The 23,739-nt window shown below is 42.7% G+C and overlaps 1 protein-coding gene across 2 annotated transcripts in view; it reads right to left on the bottom strand.

The window, feature by feature from the left end:
• The window catches only part of LOC115087814, a 123,478-nt gene extending 100,308 nt beyond the window's left edge, over positions 1–23,170 (bottom strand). For both annotated transcript variants that reach the window (XM_029595413.1, XM_029595420.1), the window contains exon 1: positions 23,042–23,170. The gene's annotated coding sequence lies outside the window, so the exon portion shown is untranslated. The remainder of the gene's footprint in view (positions 1–23,041) is intronic.
• Between the last annotated feature and the right edge of the window lie 569 nt (positions 23,171–23,739).

The following is a 23,739-nucleotide window of genomic DNA, read 5'->3' as shown; positions in this document are numbered from 1 at the left end:
GTCCACTTTTGCAAGATATGCATTGGTTGCCAGTTATTTGTTGAATAAAACTGAAGATTCTATACTTAGTGATCAAAGCTTTGCATACTAGCATTCTATCATATTTATCTGTCTTTCTCCATCCTTACAGACCTACTAAGGCTCTTACATTCTGCTCACTTAGATCTGCTAAGATTACCGTCACTCACTGAGATAAGATCTACCTACAGTCTAGTTTTGCTTACAGGGCCTACTCCCTTGGAATTCCCTACCTCGAGATGTACAATTAGAGATGAATTCTCAGAAATTTAGGAAAAATGTTAAAGCATGGCTCTGTACCCAGGCTTTCAACATCCATGAAGAATTTTATATGGTAATTTGATGTTGTTTTCATTTTATCTAAGTTTTATACTGTATTTCGTCTAGTCTCTTAGGTATTGTTTGTTTTTTTTTAAATTTGGGATTTGTCTTACTGTTTTATTTTTGTTGTACATCACTTGGAATATATTCAGTTAGCTTAAAGTTTATCCGGCTAAGTTTAGAACAGCCCAATAAGCTGATCAAACTTAGCTGGATAAGATATCTGGCTAACTCTGAATATCCAAGTTAGCTAAGTCACTTCCGTCCTGGAATGTCCTAGCCCCATCCGCCACTTAGCCTGTTAACTATTTAGCTGTTCAATGGGAGCAAATATTCAGCCACTGCCACTTAGCTGGGTGAGTCTTAACTTATCCGGCTAAGTAGTGCTGAATATCACCCTCTTAGATTTCAAGCTCTCTGGGGCAGGGAACTAACTACTGTATTTGACAGTAACTTGTCTTGAGGTTAGATTTGGAAAGGTAAATAATTAAATGTAAAATCCAAATATGGAAAAATTGAGAGGTAGTCCATCCACAAGTTTTAAGTGGTTAAAATGGCGCTGTAAAGTTCTAACTGGTCATCAACCACAAGCCATTAAGGTGTCTGCATGCAATGAAAGAGATTAATGTTAGATTTATATGCTGGTATCTCATTCTACAGCAATATCCTTTCACAGTGCAGCATCGCCAAAGCAGGGAATATGCCAATGCAGATTTTCTGTCTCAGACGGGGGGGATTGGGCTGACACCATGTGTGTGGGTTCACAGTTTTTAAGGGGAGGTATGGATAAAATCTACATTACCAGAAGGAGGAACCAATCAGAGTAGCAAAAAGAAGAAACCAGAAACCGGTGGCATAGCCATGGGTGGGCCTGGGCGAGCCACGAAGAACCCACTTTTTACTCAGGCCCACCCAATTATTTTCTAGATACTGGAAACCTTTGCTTTGGGGCAAATAGCAAGTGGCTAGCAGCCACCCAGGGCCCATGAGAAGGAGCCAGGGAGCGGCCACAGACAGCATAGAGCATCATGATAGGGCCAACTATCTTGAGGTGCAGTTTCTTGCTGCACCTCACAGTGAAAGATAGGAGTCTGCAGCAGTGAGGAGAATTTCAGCAGCGGCAGGATCCCTGAAGAAGAAGGAGTCTGCGGAGGTGGGCCGGAGAGATCAGTGTCAGTCAGAGTTCGTGGCAACAGGCTGTGCTGCCCAGACTTTGGAAACAACTTCCGGAAACCACACGCCCCCAGTTTGCCCTGATCGCCCCAAATTAGAAAACCTTGACCCAGCCATCAACTGGGAGAAAAAGCAGAAATAGACACAAAACTAATAAACGCCACTGCCAGCAAAAAGAAACGACAAGGAGAGGAAATCTCAGGCCCAGAAATGGCTAGAGCCCAAGCAGTGCCGCTGCTACCACATCCAATCCCTGGCCGCAGTTTGCACTGCCTTCCTCTGTGAATTTGAGACTGCTGGGGATGAGGGAGGAAGAGTGCTAGAGATGAAGGAGGGGAGGGTGAATGTGACTGCTGGGATGAGGTGGGGGAACAGTGAGTGTGAGACTGCAGTGGATGAAGGAGGGGAGGATGGGTTTAAGACTGCTAGGGCCTAGGGATGAAGAGGAGGTCATGAGGGAGCAAGTGTGAATATGAAACTGCTGGGAATGAGAGGGAAGGGTGAGTGAGACTGCTGGGGATGAGAGAGAAGAGTGCGTGTGAGACTGCTGAGGATGAAGTGGGGGAAAGGTAGGTGTGAGACTGCTGACGATGAAGCGTGGGAAGGGTAAGTGTGAGACTGCTGAGGATGAGAGAGAAGAGTGGAAGATTGGGCATCCAAATGGCAGATGAAATTTAATGTGGACAAGTGCAAGGTGTTGCATATAGGGAAAAATAACACGATGTTAGGTTCCATATTAGGAACTACCACCCAGGAAAAAGATCTAGGCATCATAGTGGATAATACTTTAAAATCGTCCGCTCGGTGTGCTGCAGCAGTCAAAAAAGCAAACAGAATGTTAGGAATTATTAGGAAGACAATCTACTAGATAAATGAAGCTTGACCGACGTGCCGTAAATGCACAGTAGAGAGCAACTCTACCGCGCATGCCCGGGCAGCACGTTGGTCAGAGCTTGCCTGTAACAAAAATGGCGCAGTGAGGAGCAGTAGCAGTAGCGAGCAGTAGCGGCGGCGGCGGCGCGCGCGAAGGAGTGAGGGACCTCCCCCGGAGATCTTCCGTCTGTGCCATCCGAAGGGGTTGTGAATGAGCTGAGAGAGGGGGAGTGACAGAGGAGGGAGGAGGGAGTGACTGAGGGGAGGGAGGAGAGAGTGACTGAGGGGAGGGAGGAGGGAGGAGAGAGTGAGGGGGGAGGGGAGGGGGAAGAGTGAGGGGAGGGGAGGGGGGAGGGAGGGAAGAATGAGGGGTAAGGAAATGGACTGAAAAAAAAATGTTAATGTAGCCCGTTGTTACGGGCTTAACGGCTAGTGGTTAATAAAACGGAAAATGTCATAATGCCTCTATAATCGCTCCATGGTGAGACCACACCTTGAATACTGTGTACAATTCTGGTCACTGCATCTCAAAAAAGATATAGTTGCGATGGAGAAGGTACAGAGAAGGGCAACCAAAATGATAAAGGGGATGGAACAGCTTCCCTATGAGGAAAGACTGAAGAGGTTAGGGCTGTTCAGCTTGGAGAAGAGACAGCTGAGGGGGGATATGATAGAGGTCTTTAAGATCATGAGAGGTCTTGAACGAGTAGATGTGACTCTGTTATTTACACTTTCGAATAATAGAAGGACTAGGGGGCATTCCATGAAGTTAGCAAATAGCACATTTAAGACTAATCGGAGAAAATTCTTTTTCACTCAACGCACAATAAAGCTCTGGAATTTGTTGCCAGAGGATGTGGTTAGTGCAGTTAGTGTACCTGGGTTCAAAAAAGGTTTGGATAAGTTCTTGGAGGAGAAGTCCATTAACAGCTATTAATCAAGTTTACTTAGGGAATAGCCACTGCTATTAATTGCATCAGTAGCATGGGATCTTCTTAGTGTTTGGATAATTGCCAGGTTCTTGTGACCTGTTTTGGCCTCTGTTGGAAACAGGATGCTGGGCTTGATGGACCCTTGGTCTGACCCAGCATGGCAATTTCTTATGTTCTTAAATGTGAAACTGCTGAAGATGATGGGGAGTCTGGGGGTGGGGAATTATGAGACTACTGGGGAGAGAGGGGGTTGGAGACTGGGGGGTAATGGGTGTCTGGGGAGGTAAGAAAGAGACAGCTGGGGATGCGGCGGGAGTCTGGGGTGTGAAGGTGAGACTGTTTGGGATGGGAGGGTATGCAGGGGGATGAAACTTTCAGCCTCATGCCCTTGTCTGCCCCAGAAGTCTCTCAAATCTTAACACTGGTCCTCCCCACCAGGCTGTCTCTCACTCTCATCATGGGGAGGAGGGGCACTGAGACAGAGACTGCTGGGGACAAGGGTCCAGGCTTGAGAGAGATTTTGAATCAGAAAACTTGACTGACATGACAGTATGTACATGGGTTGCCAAAGTAATATACAAAATGTTTAAAATGAAAGGAATGTTTGTGAAAAATTTACATATTAGTGATAACAGTACAATTAAGTTACAGGTTCAAAAAAGAACAATAACGAGAATAGTTCCCAGGTTCTGGTGCTGGTTCGTATTGTTTCTATAAGATTGTTTGTTTGGGGCCTAATGGTAGGATACAGCATATTTTGTTGCTAGAACTGCTGTTTTTCCTGTTTTGTTTTCTTTTTGTAGTAGAGGATGGATGCATTTTTGGAATAAAGATGGTATTTTGTTGGATTATTTTCAGTGGATGTATTTTATGCTTATTATTTATTTATTTTATTTATTTTTAATTTTTATATACCGGAATTCCTGTATGCAATACAAATCATTCCGGTTTACAAGTAACGAAAAGGTTGCCCTGGTCTGGGAGGTTAGACCGGGGTTTTGTACATAGAACATTAAACATTGAACAATAACAATCAACCATTAAACATTATTACAAGGAACATTGAAGGTAAAAATAACATTTAGCAAACATTTATTATTGCACTATATTCTTGTTAACTGCCTTGGGTCTCCTTTGGTGTGAGGAAGGGGGTATATAAGTGAATGTTATGTTCTTCTCATTCTTTTGTGGGAAGCTTTTCATTTTTCTGTCAGTTTTGGGACATGTGCTTCGCTGATAACTTGGTGTTTTGCACAATACTGGAGGAAATGCATTTTTTCCTCTGGTGTTGTACTGCAGGCAGTCTTGCTTCTTGGGGTTTCCAGTTCAGCTTTTGTTTGTATACTTATATTTGTGGTCGCTTATTCTGTGTTTGAGGATCTGTCTGCGTTCTGTATGCGCAACTGAGGCGAGGTAATCTGCTAGCGTGTTGTTTCTGAGTCGCAGGCCAGTCTGTTCTGTTTTCCACGCTGCACCTGCCAGTAGGATGGGGTGTTCTTTAGGGAAATGGTTCTCAACCTTTCATAAGTTTGGTACCCCTTTCAAGAATTTTAGATATTTTTATAGCCCCTAGGGTACAAACAGGTAAAATTAACAGCAAATACTTTAGTCCCTATTCAGAAAGTGCGTTAAGTTTTAACTCACTCTTTTTAGTTCAGGCCTCATTATTTTCAGTGAGACCTATTCATTAATAATGTGCTTTGGCAAGTTAATACAACACATTTTTTTTTTTAAAAGAGGCCTATATTTACATAACAGTGTGATGTTTGGGATTATTTTTCAAATGACAGTTAACTGCCAACTAATGCACACACACACACACACACACATTCCTAATTGCTGATGCTGCTGAATTCAAACCAAGCCTAGGAGGAAGTGATATGAGTCATTAAGTTTAAAATGTTAAAAGCACCACAGCTGTAGAAGACTATTTAAAATCTGTTATCAGGTGAACTCTAACGTACTATTTATCAATAAAAGTATAACTACATGGCTCAGACTTGTATGCCTAGCACCCACACAGGTTAACCTTGGGCCCAGTCAAAATATCAGTTCTGGCTGCGCCACTGAGCCAGACTACTATGCTCGGGAGAAGAACAGAGGTGCCGATAAAGTTATACTACAAAAAAAAAGTGGAGAAAAGAAGGTGTCCCTAGCACAGGAGCTCTGAAGATAGAGGGACCATACAACTTTGAAGCCAAAGGTGTCCGACTGGATTTACTAAACGAAAACAAGCCATATTAGAGAAATTGCGCGTCAAGTGAATGAAACTATGTACTGTTTACCTCTTAGCACTAACTCCCACTGATTTTCTGCAATAGAGAATATGAAGGGAACTTCTGATAGGTGAAGAACAAAGTTTTATGACAGGCCCTGTCAGGCTGAAACATCTACCCCCAAACCCCTCGGAAGTGGCAGGTCAGACCCCCCTCCACAGGGGGAGGGTGGTTACAGAAAGTTGTAGGAGGGTGGAGGATGGGAAGGGGGGCAGGAGGGAGCCCAATTAAGTGAAGAAAAAAAAAACAAAAACGGGGAAGGAGAAGGAGAAGGGGCCCGACATATAGACCTTGCAACATTATTTTTATCCACTTCAGAGGATTTGGGGGAAGGGGGGGGGCAGCTCTTGGCCTGGCAGGGCCATCAATTAATTAATTAATTATTTTTGCGGCAGGGGGTATTGGATTCGAGCCATAGGCCCGCACTTAAGTGGCACTGTTTAAAAAAAAAAAAAAAAAAAGTTAAGTGGATATATTTTGAAGATATCCAGTTAAGAAGCAAATTATCCAGGCACATGCAGCAGGATAACTTTAAAACCTAACCAGTTATATTCAAACATGGCCGGTTAGGATTTAAAGTAATCCAGCTACCTTGAGATATCCTTTGCTGAGTATATTCAAGAGGTCGTTTATCCCGCTGAACATATAGGACAAGCGAACCGGCTAATTTTAGCAGAATAACTTGTCCGCTCACCAGCTTACTGAATATGGACTCATAATTTCAGCCATCAGATCTGTCTTTAACCACTATCCATCTTCATAAACATCTTCCTCTGACCCTTTATTACCATACCCGCCTTTATTAGGACCTCTGTAGATATCATCATGCACTTAGACAAAATACAGATGGTCACTAATGCCATTTTACTAGTTACTTTAGAAATCATATCTCTGTATACCAACATCCTGCAGATCATTAAGGAGTCACTCACTAAAAGGAAAGCACACTGACTCATTCCCGCTAATTATATATGTGAGTTCGCAGAAATCATCTTCACTGAGAACTATTTTTTTGTTTCAAAGGTAGATTTTATACACTAAAAGCACTGTCAGGGAGGTCACCATATGCCCTGATATAGCTAATTTATATGTCGTCAGGTTTGAAGAACCCTGCCTTTACATACATCCCTTCAGAGAATACATTTTCCTATAGATCATAAGAACATAAGAATTGCCATGCTGGATCAGACCAAGGGTCCATCAAGCCCAGCATCCTGTTTCCAACAGAGGCCAAACCAGGCCACAAGAACCTGGCAATTAACCAAACACTAAGAAGATCCCATGCTACTGATGCAATTAATGATATAGAGAAAAACCTTAATAGATGATACGAACGAATAAACTGCAGAGAAAACACGTATTCATCAAAAATAACACTATATATTATTTTGTTTTATGGGACCACCATATAAACTCCAACTGTTGATATCTTTTAGAGCATTAATTGTGCTCCATCGATAGCTCACAGGGGTGCAGTTTTAATCATAGGTCCAATTTTTTGAGGATTTTTTTTAAAGCATTTCAAAAAGATTTTTTTAAAAAGTGCACTACTTCCCTTAATCATAGAAATAAATTCATTTCTTTTTGAAATGCTTTAAAAAAATCCTCAAAAAATTGGACCTATGATTAAAACTGCACCCCTGTGAGCTATCGATGGAGCACAATTAATGCTCTAAAAGATATCAACAGTTGGAGTTTATATGATGGTCCCATAAAACAAAATAATATATATAGTGTTATTTTTGATGAATATGTGTTTTCTCTACTGATGCAATTAATAGCAGTGGCTATTGCCTAAGTAAACTTGATTAATAGCCGTAAATGGACTTCTCCTCCAAGAACTTATCCAAACCTTTTTTGAACCCAGCTACACTAACCGCACTAACCACATCCTCTGGCATCAAATTCCAGAGCTTTATTGTACACTGCGTGAAAAAGAATTTTCTCCAATTAGTCTTAAATGTACTACTTGCTAACTTCATGGAATGCCCCCTAGTCCTTCTATTATTTGAAAGTGTAAATAACTGAGTCACAGCTACTCGTTTAGGTAAATTGAAGATATTTTAATAATATGGAAAGGTGGAGAAGTAGGTACCAAATAGTTTCTCAGACTGAGGTAGCTCTGCCCTACAAACAAAGAATATGAAACAGGCAGATCCAGTGCAGGCCAGATTTCATGCTAGAGGGGTTATCCTATCCACTGCCAGCAAACATCAATAATACATACCATAAGGCAACTCCTTAAATGATCAACAAAAAAAAGATCTGTCTAATCTGGCTTGTGTAGTAAGAGTCTCCCACTTAGCTACTTCTATAAAAAAAAAATCATTGGCACGTAATTCAGACAAATCTGACATTGAAGAAGTAGAAACTTAAGAGAGAAGCTTGTGTCATCTGTTCTTTTATCAATGCTGAACTAACTCTGTGGTTAGATAAAGAGACACACAGAGGCATTTTGCCTGTGGTAATTGCAGAATCTACTTATTATAACTAGACTTTTGGTACATCCAGGTGCAACATAAATTGGAGCAATTCTTCAGCTGTAATTCAGTTAATGCGATTTATGTGATCCAGTGCCAAATTTTAAAACCAATTATTGTCTCACTGAAACAAGAGGGGTCTAACTAGGAATTAAAAAAAAAAAAAGTCCATACTGTATATTCTTATATACTCTTAAAGTCTGAAATTTATGATGTGATGTGGAACAAAAGTCAGCATAACATAAGGCCTGAATTAAGAAATATGATTATTATTAAGAGAAAAGAAAGCACATGAGGAGACGGCAACTTACAGAGATATTTACCCAGGTAATAGGTCTGACCGAAGGACATCAGATGCAGCTCTAATTACGCACGGCTGTCCTAGCACGCGTACGTTTTGCCACATTCGAAGGAGGCGATCCTGCAAGCTTGATAGGGTCGGGGGAGGAATCCGGCATGTGCGCATGGTGTTTCCAGAAGCATGTGCGCTATTTTGCCCCACACAAACAGAAAGTACCAAGTGCTCAGACTCTTCCAGCCCACCCAAGTACTTTGCCCCTGCTCATTTTCCAAAGGGAAACAGCGTTGGCGACCAGGGCAGTGTATGCAGGCTATTGCAAATTGCTCCCCGTGTAAAACATTTGTAATATCAAATAGCAGACGCTAGGTGGGAATTAATAAGACACTTGAGGAATTCCATTACATCTTTAAAAAAAAAAAACCTATAAGCCAAATAGTACATTACTGAATTATCTAACAATTATGTAAACTTTTAGAAATTGTAAAAACAAGGCTATGGAAATGCTCCCAACCAAAACATCTTCCTACTTTGATGTTTTAATCCAGGATTAGATACATAACTGGCAGGGTGTTCAATGCCCAACATCATGATAATGCCATCTGTAGGCAACTGTCTGAAGTTAGGCATCTAAGATACATAGACACACAAGATTGTTGTGTGTGAAAATTAGTTCAACATCGAACTAATGCCAATTGCCACCTCAATGCAGATTTTAAACCTAATTCATGCACAACTGATTGAAAAAATTAGAGTAATATGTTTTGAATACTACATATTTAAAATCAGTCACACAGATAAAAGCCCTGCTGGTACAAGATCAAAAATATCTTACTCTTCCACAACATAGAATTTAGGCCAGAATAGGGATGGCAACTTTCAAATGGGCGTGCAGGTGCATTTGGCGCATGCCGAAATTCACAGCAATTTTATAACGTGTGCACACTGTTACGCCTGTCGGTCGCAGACGGTTGCGACCTCTCATGCTCACCTCTTCTTTCCCTGCTCCGTCAAGTCTGGGAAGAATGGCGGTCTCTGCTTATCCCTGCCGACCTCCCTGGCATTCCTGGGACAGCGAGGGCGCTGCCGACCACCATCTGGACCCGGAATTAAGCGCACGCGCAAGGGCCTCTTTTGAACACGTCATGGCTGGAACCTCGGGAGCGTCCCCTCCTGATGATGTCAACCCGCTAGTGTATTTAATCTGACCAGCCCTTGTCTTCCTCAAGTTAGCAAGGAGTTCAGTCTTGCTGAATCCACCTCATTCAAGGACTGCCTGTTCCTGACTTTGGTCTTGGCATCTAAACGCTCCGAGTACCCGCTCCTCGGGGACTCCCCTGCATTCCCGGCTATCTGTTCCTTGGAGGGCCTATCTGCCTGACTTCTACTAGATCTGCTTCTCAGATCTCTCTCTCTCTCCAGGAACCATCTACTATGAGTACCTCTACTGACTTCTACTATAGAACTGTGTTGAGAACTTCACGTGGCGTACCCCGAACCTTGAGCCACTACCGCCTTCAACTACGGGAGCCACTTCCGGGTTCTGGATTCTCTACCAGTTCTTCAACATCTACTGTACAGACATCCTTGGCATACCCTGCTCCGTGAGCTACTACTGGATCTTCTCATCTGTGGTCTCACTCTGGGTATTTCCCATTGCTCAGGACTAGGGATGTGAATCGTTTTTTGACGATTTAAAACAATCGTCAGATATATTTTAAATCGTCAAAAATCGTTAGAGCCGTGATACAATAGCAATTCCCCCCATTTATCGTCAAAAAATCGTAAATCGGGGGAGGGCGGGAAAACCAGCACACCAAAACAACCCTAAAACCCACCCCGACCCTTTAAAACAAATCCCCCACCCTCCCGAACCCCCCCAAAATGTTTTAAATTACCTGGGGTCCAGTGGGGGGGGCCCCGGCGCAATCTCCCGCTCTCGGGCCACGGCTGCGTTAATAGAAATGGCGCCGGTGGCCCTTTGCCCTTACCATATGACAGGGCAAAGGTAGCGCCGGCGCCATTTTGGTTCCTGTCACCCGATGTCACGAGTGCAGGAGATCGCTCCCGGACCCCCGCTGGACCCCCAGGGACTTTTGGCCAGCTTGGGGGGGCCTCCTGACCCCCACAAGACTTGCCAAAAGTCCAGCGGGGGTCTGGGAGCGACCTCCTGCACTCGGGCAGTATTGCCAATATTCAAAATGGCACCGGCGCTACCTTTGCCCTCACTATGTCATACAACCCGTATGACATAGTGAGGGCAAAAGTAGCGCCGGTGCCAGGTAATTTAAAACATTTTGGGGGGTTCGGGAGGGTGGGGGATTTGTTTTAAAGGGTCGGGGTGGGTTTTAGGGTTGTTTTGGTGTGCCGGTTTTCCCGCCATCCCTCGATTTACGATTTTTTAACAAAAAAACCCATGACGATCAGATTTCCCTCCCCCCCCAGCCAAAATCGATCGTTAAGACGATCGATCACACGATTCACATCCCTACTCAGGACTGTACTACTACATCTCCAACCCTGTGGACATTACTGTTTCCTTCCTTCATAATAAAGTCTCTACTTCTAGCTGTGACCCACGCCACTGAGACTACGCCTGCTGACGGTGAGGCTCACAGGGCTCCTCCCTGTGGGCGGAGACACATTCTGACAAAAAAACATAACACACACATAGACGTGCGCCTTATTTTAAGCTTGTACATGCCCAGCAGCGTAAGTCGGGTTTGAGAAATGTAAGTGAGCAAATTTTATAACAGGCTCGCGCTCACGCTATGACCAGTTTCCCCAGTTCATCTACTAGTTTGCCCAGTCTAGAGCTAGGTCCTCTAAACTCCTCTGGTTCTTCAGCTTGCACTTTCCCCACCCCTCACAGATGCCTGGAAATAGTTTTATTAAGACTTACATGTCCTCCTTAGAAAATTTATTTATTTATTTCATTTATTTATTTTAGGGCTTTTTTATACGACACTCATGATACCAATCATATCGTATCGGTTTACAATAAACAGCGGTGCAATGTTAAGTTATGTGGCACTGGACCTGGATGCGCGACCAGGAGCGTAGGTACTTGGGTTGTCATGTCTTGGCCCCGTCCCAGGACGCCCACGTTCCGCCTCTTTTTTGTCCGATGTGAAATATTTGAACATCAGGACTTGTGAGTGCATATGGGTGGATCTTAAGATCGGGTGGCCCGGTACATATCCTACATGCGCGCACATCTCCCGATTTTGGCATGCATCTGGCTTTTAAAATGCACCTTTAAGTCTTTAAGAACATAAGAACATAAGAAATTGCCATGCTGGGTCAGACCAAGGGTCCATCAAGCCCAGCATCCTGTTTCCAACAGAGGCCAAAACCAGGCCACAAGTACCTGGCAATTACCCAAACACTAAGAAGATCCCATGCTACTGATGCAATCAATAGCAGTGGCTATTCCCTAAGTCAACTTGATTAATAGCCATTAATGGACTTCTCCTCCAAGAACTTATATTTTGTAAAAGTGATGCAATGCTTTCTGCACGCATGTGTTGTTTTGTGCATTTTTATGCATCCTTTTGAGGACAATTTTCAAAAGCCATTCCCCCATGTATGTGGCTATTTATGCAGATAAAAGGCCTTTTGGACAATCGTTTGTGAGTAAAAATATGCACACCATGCCGCAATGCATGCATTTTTCCTCATATTCCGTGGTTCCTGGGAGCTGGGTTAGGGTGGGGAATGAAACAACACACCTAGTTTTGCATTTTCTAATTTTTTCTGAGGAAAAAAGTATCTGCAGAAAAAAGGAAGTACAACTCTTTACAGGCACTTTTCCCCCGGGCAAGTACACACGTCCTTTCTCCTTGCGATCTGGTACAAAATCTGCTAGTAAAAGTACTTGTGGGCTTTGCGTCAAAATGCACAGTTTTGAATTTGCTTCTTACAATATTTGTGCAATGCAAAACCACATTTGTGTGTCACTTTTGCAGATTTCTTGCTCTACATTTTCCTTGCAGAGTTACATGTGGCAGCTTAGGCCCCACTAGAAGTTTAAGTGAGCAGGAGGCCCAAGGGGTGAATGTGTTTCTGGTGGGTGATGGTGGGTTCCTTCCCCCAAAGAGGATGGGATCAGGGTAGGAAGATAAACATGCCTCCCACTAGGCACAGGGTTGGTTGGGAGATTCAGATGTTAAACGTCTGGTTTATGTTGTGCCGAGAGTGAGAAGCAATTGAAAGAGTAAAGAACTGGTAGAAAGGGAGGCACCACAAGGAGAAACAATGTCCTTGCCTGACTTCCCAGCTCTTGGAGTGTCCTTTGGAAAGAAGAGAGCCTGGAATTTCTGTTCACTAGAATGCCAGTGGGAGCAGGGCCGGTGCAAGGGGATTAGATGCCCTTCTGCCTTGAGCCTCACCCCCCCCCCCCCCGAGCCCGATCACAGCCCCGACTCCTACCTCCCGTAAGCGGCGGCCTCCTACCTCTCTCCTCTCTCTCTCTCACTCACAAACACACACACACACACACACACACACACACACACACACACAGAGGAGATGTGTCGCATATCCCAACCCAGCCTGGGAGGGTTCACCCCATGAAACCTCCTTCAGGTCCTCGGCCAACTGTTTGCTTAGTGGAAGCCTTTGATTTTCACTGCACGGCTGGTCGGGGCTCCGAAGCCCAGCGTGCTGCCGCCCTTTCTCCTTACACCTGCACGTCTGGGCTCAGGGGAGCCGCTCCGCTTTTGGCAGCCCAGCGAACGAGGCAGAGAGATGGGGGGGGAAGCAGCGGACTGGGGTCACCTGCAAGCTGACTGAATTCAAGCTGCCTGCTTGGCAAGTGCAGGAACGGTGCCCCTCCCCCACCAACCCTCCCTCCCCCAGCCAGGATGGCTCTCTCTGCGCGCGCCACCCTGGAAGGTTTGCAGCGTGGGACGGGGTCCTTCTCTCCCTCCCTGCCGGTTCCCTCCCCAGCGCCAGCCTCTCCTTGCACCCTGCTGTGTGCCAGGGAACCTCTCTCTCTAGACCCCTCGCATCCTGCTTGGCATCGGTGACATCGAGTGACCTCGGCCGTGAGCGAGCGGCGGCAAAGAGGAGTGGCTGCTCGTGCTCCCTAATGATTGGCACCCTAGGCCCTGGCCTAGCTCACTTAGTTCTTCTGCCGGCCCTGAGTGGGAGGATTTTATTAGATTATCTACTGAGTTATAAATAATGGGACTGAAATCAAGAGAGACTGTCATTTTCTTCTGGGGAACAACAGAGAACCTGTGAAGGAAGAAGCAGCATATGCTGAAGTTAGCAGAGACTTATAGAGCCTACGTTTTGCTTATCTGGAGAGTAATTTGGGAAGAGTAAGTGCATTCGTGTATCTGGATTTTCTACTATTTCTGTTTTGTACTGGCTGAAACCTCATATTTTTTCTAAATAAAATTTTCTTTCTATTTGGGGCACAACTTGGTGTGTGGACATTGTTTTATTTTGAAAGTAGCCTCTCCCCAGTTTTCCCCCTCCCTGGTTGAGGAAATTCAGTGCTCTCCAGGTCTGGGAAGGTGACTCCAGGCTAAGAGGGGGTTTTAGGAGGAAATTGCACGAGATTTTGCACAGACTCTAAATTTCACGCAGGTTTGTTGATTTTCTTTTTGCCCAGTAAATAAATCTGGCTCTTGGTCTGTGATTAATGATTTCTTTAGGTAGAATAAAAACAAACTTTGAAGGAACATATTGTTCCAGACAGGGTATTTATGTTGAATTTGTCACTTTTATTGTCTGGGTTTTGTGCATACTCGGTAAAGGGTCAGCAGTTCATGTTTCACCTGGCTTCTTTAAAACTAGGAAACTAGCATAGCTGGGATTAACAAGGCTTTGGACAAGTTTCTGGAAGAAAAGTCCACACACAGTTATTACCCGGGTGGCTGGGGGAAACTCACCACTTGTTGCTGGCAGGGAACAACAAGAAATCGGATCTGCTTTTAGGGACTGAAGACAGGATGCTGGGCTTGATGCACCTTTGGTCGGACCCAGGATGGCATGTCTTATGTTTTTATGTTCTTACACACATGGCCTGTTTGCTGTGGAAAAAATGATTAATTCATGCAAATGTTTTGTTCCACACAGAAAGTTTAATCCGATGGATTCTTATGAAACAGTGACATATTTGCCTTGCAAAGAGTCTATCACGTGTTTGCCAATGGGAAACCTCTTAAAAAAAACAAACACACACTAAGAGATGACATCAGGAAGTTATAGATTCATATAAATGTTTGGCGAATGTTAAAAAAGTGATGGCCAATAGATAACATTGTCAGAAGTAACAAAAACAGAAGCACTTGTCTCTAGTTACTGACAAGATCTATAGCAATGGAAATAATTGTGCTCTATAAAATTGTTTGAATCTGAAGATAAGGAAATCGTGCCATGAGAAGCCTCACTGCCTTTCACAGAAGCCTAATCAATGCCATCTGTTTTTTTCATGCTGAAGTTGTTGCTTCCTCCTTTTTTAACCTTCCCGTGCCAAGTCCAGGAGTGGGTGTTACGCAAGGCCTCGCCCTTATGATTGTTCTTATTTTGTACATTCCTACAGAATATCGTATCAAAAATGTCTTTTCATGCTATTTTGCTTGTGGCTATTAAGCAGCACTTTATGTTCTTACTGCCTTATTTTTTTGCGTTTCTGCTTATCCTTGAACATCTCCCTCATTGTTTATTGACTTCCCCAACCCAAGACAGCACGCGCGATTCTCAGGAATCCTGGCCAGGTAGGACTGTCTTCCGGCTCCAAGTCCTTCTGGTCTGGCCCCAGCTGTCTCCCTTCAAGCCTGAGCAGCTAGCTGTCTCTCAAAGTTATTTTGCTCAGACTGGACGCCATGATTAACCATTTGTAGCTTAAATTAAAAAAAGAAAGAAAAATGATGTTCTTGGTAATTTAAGGGCAGACCTCATGTCATATTTCTGAGAAATGTTTAGCTGCCGCCACTGTTGCCCAGGGTGACAACCACGAGAAGGTGAACCTCCAACTCTGACCTCTTCGTTCGTTTAGCGACGCCATTTTGAAATTCTTTATCTTATGTCTGGATCCACTTTTTGAGGACGGGTATTCAAAACGGAGCTGCTCATACTCTAGACTTTGGCCTGACGCAGATTCCTTTTTCACAAAGACTGCCAGCAATTTCTTCAGCTGCTCCACTTTATATAAACAGTGTAATTTAACCTTACACTGATTTGTCCAGGCTGATAGGTCGCACTGAATCTAGAGTTTCTTTTCGGGTGTCATTACCTCTTTTTGTTCCAACAGTTATGAGTAGATGATGGTACCGTTCCCCAGCTGTCAGATACCACGCAACCCTGAGAATCAAAGTGTTTTTTACTCCGTTTCAGATGAAGCTTGTTACAGGTTATGTGAGGAAAGGGGACATCTTGTTTAAATTTGGCTGTTGCCTTGCTTTGTGCACTCGTTCCCAGATTATCATCAATTAATATTCCAGGTCTTTCTCCTAATTAGTGTTAGCAAGTAATGCCTGCTATTCAAAGAACATTTCACCTGATTTTATCCACATATCTCAAGCACCTACCAACCTACACACTTCATCTTACCTGCTATCTGCTAATCCTCTGCCCATCAGGCCGATGCAATATTGGCTTGCGAAAAAGGGGGACTCACGATTAAGCGCCCGCTCTCCTAACATTCGCCCAGCCACCTCTCCTAGGTGCGCGATGCATTATTTAAACAAGGGGATCACGCTATAAAGGACACACTAGGGATAAACTGTGCATCCCTAGCACGTCCATGGCATCGGGCACCTAGGAGAAGTGGCTGTGCGCCAGTTAGGGAAACGGATGCTGTTTTCCTAACCCACTCACAACCATGAATTAGGAAAATAGACCTTAATTAATGGGCATCCATTTCCCCAATCTGATCACCGGCAAATTTTTTTCTTCATGCTGCATCCTGTGGTTCCTCCTACTTAGTATCGGGGCATGCGCTGAGCCCAGCACACAGGCTAACGGGACGATACTAAGTAGTAGGAAAAGCAGTATTTTGGGCTTTTTTGTGGCTTTGTGAGGTTTTTTTTTTAGACAGCTTGGAGCATGTAAAGACTTAACGCCAGCCTTTGGGCTGGCATTACATTTTCCGTGCTAAACGTGCTCATCGGGCACAGGGTGATTTTTTTGTATCGGAGGGTAATAGACAAAAGACTCATCTACATGTATTTACATGTGATGAGCGCTAACAGCTATGCACTGGTTTGGATGCACGTTTTGGTCGTGCTAATCTCCTTATTGCCTTGGGTGTTAGCCTAGCCTAGAGCATCCAAAATGCTTGTCCAAGAGCTCGTTAGCCTGTATGCTTAAGAACATAAGAAAATGCCATACTGGGTCAGACCAAGGGTCCATCAAGCCCAGCATCCTGTTTCCAACAGTGGCCAATCCAGGCCATAAGAACCTGGCAAGTACCCAAAAACTAAGTCTATTTCATGTTACCTTTGCTAGTAATAGCAGTGGCTATTTTCTAAGTCAACTTAATAGCAGGTAATGGACTTCTCCTCCAAGAACTTATCCAATCCTTTTTTAAACACAGCTATACTAACTGCACTAACCACATCCCCTGGCAACAAATTCCAGAATTTAATTGTGCGTTGAGTAAAAAAGAACTTTCTCCGATTAGTTTTAAATGTGCCCCATGCTAACTTCATGGAGTGCCCCCTAGTCTTTCTACTATCCGAAAGAGTAAATAACCGATTCACATCTACCCGTTCTAGACCTCTCATGATTTTAAACACCTCTATCATGTCCCCCCTCAGACGTCTCTTCTCCAAGCTGAAAAGTCCTAACCTCTTTAGTCTTTCCTTGCTTGGCTCAGTGAATGATACAGCATTGGCCTCAAAATTCTTTACTAATCTTACCTCTAAATCCCATCTTCTATACCTTGGAAATCATCTATCCAGGGGGTACTATAATAGCTCCCAAACTTGTCATGAATGCCCCACAGCCAGTTCGATTTTCAAGACAAGCCCACCCAGCCTTAACATATAAAATAGCCTGGCCGCACACACATGTGCACTGAATTTTAAGTGAATGTGTACCTGTATGCACAAATCCTGCTTCTACCGCGTAAGGGGGGGGGGGGGGGATTTTAATAAGGATGTGCGCCAACGCTATTGCCAGTTTTCCCAGTTAAGGAATAGATCTTCCAAACCCTTCTAGTTTAATAGCCTTCCTTCTCCCCTGTTAGCCCTAATCCTTAAAACCCCGCTGATCTCCCTAGATTTTTTTGTTTTATTACTAACACGTCATCCATAGCAGAAATAAAGTTACATGGCAGGGGACCCCAGCACACATCAGATTGTGTAAGAATTTATGCGCAAATTTGTTATAATCCAGGAATGGCCATATCCCGCCCCTACCCAGTCCCTTTTTCAGAAGTTCCGAAATGTGCGTGCAGCAGCATTTTTGTGCGTATCCCAGGAGACTTTTAAAATGTGCTTGCCACGCACGAGCCTGACATATTCACGCAGCCCCTAATTTTGGTGCGTGTCAGGCTTTTAAAATTTACCTTATAATACGTACTTTTACTCACATAGAGGAGTGATATTCCAGGTGGAGGAGTCTGGGTGGGGTTGGGACTTGTACATATACTTATTGATTTTAAAAGTAGGCATGTAAATTCTCTTGACAAAACTACATGCACCAAACAGAAAGTGTAATAGTGTTTGCATAGTTTTGGTGAGAGAATTTTCAAAGCAGGCTTATCAGCATTAGGTACGTTATGAAAGTTGGTGTAACTTATATGCATATTTGTAGACTAACATATTTCCAGTTACAAAATTAATCCATTAATGTGCATGAGATAAATTTGCATTTGTTGGGTCTTCAATGTATGCAAGATTAGCTCATATATATTCATGGGTTTTCTGAAAATCCATCTGACTCTGGGGTTCACCAAGATAGGTTTGGGAACCACTGGAGCAGTGCTGTTCAGTCAGGGTCTTCAAAGAATTCAGTTAATCACCTTTTTTTCCATTTTCTTTAAACCATGGTCATAGAGAAGCTTGGTGGGGCCATGGCAGACCCATCCCATTGTGGTTGGAAAAGAGGGGGAGGCCCTGATATTGTGTGTGTGAGAGAGAGAGAGAGAGAGAGAGAGAGAGAGAGAGAGAGAGAGAGAGAGCTTGTGTGTGTCTGTGTGAAGGAGAGAAAGAGGGTGTGAGAGGCTGCATGTGTGTGTGCGTGTAAAAGTGAGGGATTATGTGCGAGAGCATGGATGTGTGTATGAAATGGGATTTGTGAGAGAATGAATATGTGCTTGTGTAAAAGAGAGAGTAATAGCTTATACGTGTGAGAGAGTGTATGTCTGAGAGAAACAGCCTGTGTGCATATGTGTGTGTGTGTGTGTGTGTGATGGTGAGAGAGAGCATGTGTATGTAAGAAAGAGAGTGTGTATGTAAGAGCATGGGCATGTGTATGAAAGAAGGCGTGTGTGAGAGAATTAACATGTATAAATGTGTGTGTGAGAGAGAGAGGATAAAATCTCTGTGATCCCCCCAATCCACGACAATCTTGGGGTGACTGAAAATCAAAAGATCCCAGGAATAGAGAGCAGGAGATTTTTAAATCCTTATCAGTTTTATTGATTGGGTGTTATTTGATATTTCTGCTGTTTGGAAATATTTTATTGGTGTTTTGAGAAATTAATAACATTTTTTAATTATTCAATGTTCTAATGATCAGATGTTTTGAATTATTTATTTTTTTGTATTAGTATGAATGAATGTGTGTGTGTGAGGGTGAGTGAGTGAGACAGAGCATGTGTTTGAGCATGAACGAGAGAGGGAGCATGTAAATGTGTGAGCATGAATGGAGAATGAGTATTAAAGTATGTATATGAGAGATAGAAGAGAATTTTGTGCATCTTCCCCACCCCACTAACCCACAATAATATCAGAGTAAGTTAAATCAAAAGTTCCCATGTATGGAGTGCAGATGATTCTTTTTTCCTTACAAGTTTTAATTATTGGGTGTTATTTTTTGTAAATGCAGCTTTGAAATATTGGTATGTTTGGGAAATTTTTTTAAGTTGGGGGCGTGTCCCTAAAAACCCTCCTTTACTGGACCAGGCAGCTCTGTGGGTGGGTACCCTAAGAGCAGGAATAAGGGCATAGGCCCAGAGGGGAATAGAGAGGAGAAAGCAGCTCCTGTAACATAAGCTATCCTACCGTGAGTATAAGGGCAAGGCAATCTCTTTCATATAATTGTCCTACTTCTATTGTGATGCTGAAAGTGAACACTGCTGACGTATAGTTTGCTGTTCACTGTAAAAAAAAAAAAAGAAAAAAGCACTTATACAGCCATAGATCCCTCTGCTTTCTTACAAAATGTATCTGAGTATTTATTATTTATTTATTTATTTTATTTATTTAAAAAGTCTTCTTTACCGTCGTTAAGTTAATTCACCATCACAACGGTTTACAAAAAGGCACAAAGGAAAAACTTTAATTAGTATAGATTAAAGTTTTTCCTTTTGTGCCTTTTTGTAAACCGTATTATTGGATATTCATCAGCTGTTTGAAATATTTGTTCTTTTAATTAGTATGGTTTTACTAATATTGATGATTTGTGTTTTTTTGATGTTTTACGAGGAATGGTAATGGAGTCCAGACATCTGAATTTCACTTGTTGCAATTTCCAGTTCAGTTTTTGTCTGCATATTTCTATTTGTACTTTATGTTCTCTTTATTCTGTATTTGGTGAGGGTCTGACCATATTCTGCCTGTGTAACTGAGGTAAGGTATTCTGCTACCATGTAGGCTCTGTATATGAATCCATAGCAGCTGTCTTATTCTGTTTTCCGAATAGGAGTTGTAGTGGTGTTTTAGGGCCTGGTGTAATATTTGCAGTATTGCCTTTACATAAGTAGAGTTGTTACTGTTGGATTGCTGGCAGTTAGTGCTGTTTTGGTATAGGAAGTTTACTTTATTGTAATTGCAATTCGGTTCACTCAAGGCTTTCTTTGGGCCAAGCCCACACCATTACAATAGGCCTAATACTATATGGATTCCAAGGGACTTTTTTCTTTTCTTGCATGGTTTTCTGCTTGGCACCATACTCTCCCTCACTGCTCAATTCTCTCATAACACCAATAATGTGATTCTTCCTATCCTCAATTTCACAGCTTCACTATCCTCTTTTGATTCTTCTTCCTCGTTGGAAATAGAGAACATCCTAAGAAAGATGAAACCATCCTCACATCCCTCCGAAACTATCCCCTCTAAACTTCTCCTATCTAGCCCCAAAGAAATTGCCAAACCCCTGTCTAACATCTGCAACTGCTCCTTGGAACAAGGCACAGTCCCCAATTTTCTCAAACAAGCAGTGGTTAAACGCATCCTCAAAAAACCCAATCTTGATCCTTCCACCCTTTCCAATTTCAGACCTGTCTCCAACCTACCCCTCCTAGCTAAAATCCTTGAAAAACTTGTCAACTCTCGCCTCTCTCTCTTCCTTGAACAACACAACATTCTTCCCTCAATGCAATATGGTTTCAGGAAGCACCTTAGTACCGAAACCTTACTACTCTCGCTTACTGATACCTTAATCAAGGGAATCGACTCTGGCTCCTCTTATCTGATTGCCATGTTGGACATCTCTGCTGCGTTTGACACTGTCAATCACAATATCCTCATCAACATCCTCAGAAACATTGGGATATCTGGAACTGCACTCTCCTGGATACAATCCTACCTTCAAAATCGTTACTTCACTGTCCTAACTAAAAACACTGAATCTGAACCTATCAATCTTCTTCAGGGCGTCCCCCAGGGCTCATCTCTCTCCTCCACCCTCTTTAACATCTACATGCTTCCTCTTACCACACTTCTCACCAATCTTGGTATCAAGCACTTCATCTACGCAGATGACGTACAAATTCTCTTCCCCTTTTCTGACTCCCTGCAAACCGCCCTCCAAAACTGGGAAGCATGCCTTTCTTCCATTAACCAGCCCCTCACAGACATGCACCTTGCCCTTAACCCCAAAAAAACTGAACTCATCATCATTTCCACCAAACATCCTTACCCCCCTATCCCCCTCTCTCACTCCACCACATCCTTCCCCTCACACACTCGCAACCTAGGTGTTCTCATTGACAACAATCTCACTTTCAAACCCTTTATCAACTCTATCATAAGAGACTGCTTTTTCAAGCTACAAACTATTAAAAAACTCAGACCTTTACTACACTTCTCCGACTTTCGCACAGTTCTTCATGGTTGTTCCTTTAGGCCTACCCCAAACTTTCTTCCCCCTCCACGAATAATACCTAACAGCCGGTAATCTATTATATGAACACCAGAAACTCTCTCTCTCCCCCTCCTCTGTCATCTATACTTCCCCTTTTTATTTTTCCCACATTCAACCCTCTCTATACCTTGTATTATAGTTTCCTGTATTTTGTATCTTGTAATGCAAGTACTCTAGCATGATACCCTGTAATTTATAATTCCTCGTTTTAACATTTAGTTTAGTTTTGGGGTTTTTTTTGTTGTTATTGCACTGCGCTAAGATAGCCAGTTTTATATTGCTCCTCTTATTCACCTTATAGATAGTTTGTTTCTTATTCACACAATCGCTATTGTTCTATGTAAGGGCCTCGCCCAAAAGTTTTTAGTTGTATGTAAACCGATACGATGTGCAAACGGCTATCGGTATAGAAGAAATTCGAAATAAATAAATAAATAGTGCATATAAATATAATATACATTTTTTATTGATTTTAAAAATAACTGCAAGTTAAATGAAACCAAAGAAAGCTACATATTATTTTGTGTTACACTTTTCATTTACAAAGCAATACAATTCTCAAATCTTTCCAAATTATTTACCACAGACACACCCGCCAGAAAATTCTCACTCTGTGGCCTTCAATCTCACTTATTTGGACAGTGAATCTAATTCTTTGGGATAGGGGGATAAAGGGGGAGAGGGAAAGTTATGTATTTGTACCAGGTGAAGGGGTAAAGGGGGAGGAAAAGGAATGTGGTAATGCCGGGAGGGGGAAGGGAAGGTGATGTGCATTTACTGAATCCCCTACTTTGAATGTCACGGCATGAAACTGCACTGGGTACAACATCAACAGCCATCAAAGCTCAGATAAATGTATAAATTATACTTCCTGTATCAATTTTACAGTTAACACACTTGAAAAATCTAATGGGGCTGGTTTGCTAGGGTTTGTTGCTTATGAACCTATGCTGGGTTTTTTTGTTAACCATTAGTTTCCCAATTACAACTGTTTTCTCTTTGATAATAATTTCCACTATGTTCCTCAATGGTTATTCTTGAATGCAAGTGGTATAAAATCGCACGAACTTGTCCAAACTGAGAAGTCACAATGACTTTTCAGCCTCTTCGCAGATATTAACTCTCCTCTATTGCAACAAGTCTGGAAAGGCGTATTCTCTTCTGGAGTACACGGGAGCTCCAAATGCGATCTCGGCAAGAGCCGAGCAGCACTTATGTGCTGTGCTTCTCTGCCCCCAGAGAGATAAAGGGAGATTCATAAACAGTCTCCTCTAAAGGCGATCTATTCCTTAAAGAACGCTAATAATTCTGACTGCCATTCTCTAGCTGTCTGAAGAATTATCTGAGAGCTGAACTATTACATTAATAATCAAAATGGGGTTTGGGGGGGGGGGGGTTTACCTTATTTCAAATGCAGCCTGGTATGGCCTCTCAGCGATTCTCCCTGCTGTTTTTAGTCCTCTGGGCTAAGAATATTTCTGCTCTCCGTACCCTAAAGAGCACTGAACGTAGCTATCACTGCTGCTGTTCACTTGCAGCCAGCGTAGTAGTGATTCACCTGCCTCACCACGCCCATTGTTAGTTTATGCAAATCACTTCCGGCTAAATACACTTCACAGTTATCTGCCTGCCTAGGGACTGGTTTGCATGGGGGAGGAACAAAGTGATGGACAGTTCTGACTTATTTCTTTAAAAGTATTGTCATAAAAAAAAATCAAGACTCTCCTTGATTTACAGAAGTCTCTTAGAAATACAGGGCGATAGTGGATTAGACTAAGTTAAAACGAATATTGGCGTTTCTCGGTTCTGTTTTCTTTTTAAATTATTTCCTTTCCTGCCCTCCCTTTTCCTTTATATTATTGGGAACTATTTGGGATTGCAGATTGATATGTATATGGTTTGCCTGTAATATTTTATGTTTTTGCATCACTTTTCTTATTATTGTATATTGAAAATACAATAAAAGTAAATTATTTAAAAAAAAAAAAAAGGAATACAGTATGATTGTAAGGTGACTCTGGGAAATCAAACAGCTCAATCAGCTAATGATTTTTCTATAATACTTCTAAGGCTGTGGATCCAGTATTATGAGTGCTGTT

This window comes from Rhinatrema bivittatum, chromosome 1 (genome assembly GCF_901001135.1).
Source record: "Rhinatrema bivittatum chromosome 1, aRhiBiv1.1, whole genome shotgun sequence".
Classification (NCBI taxonomy): Eukaryota; Metazoa; Chordata; class Amphibia; order Gymnophiona; family Rhinatrematidae; genus Rhinatrema; species Rhinatrema bivittatum.
The sequence above is the reverse complement of the archived record's forward strand: the minus strand, read 5'-3'. Positions and strand labels throughout refer to the sequence as shown.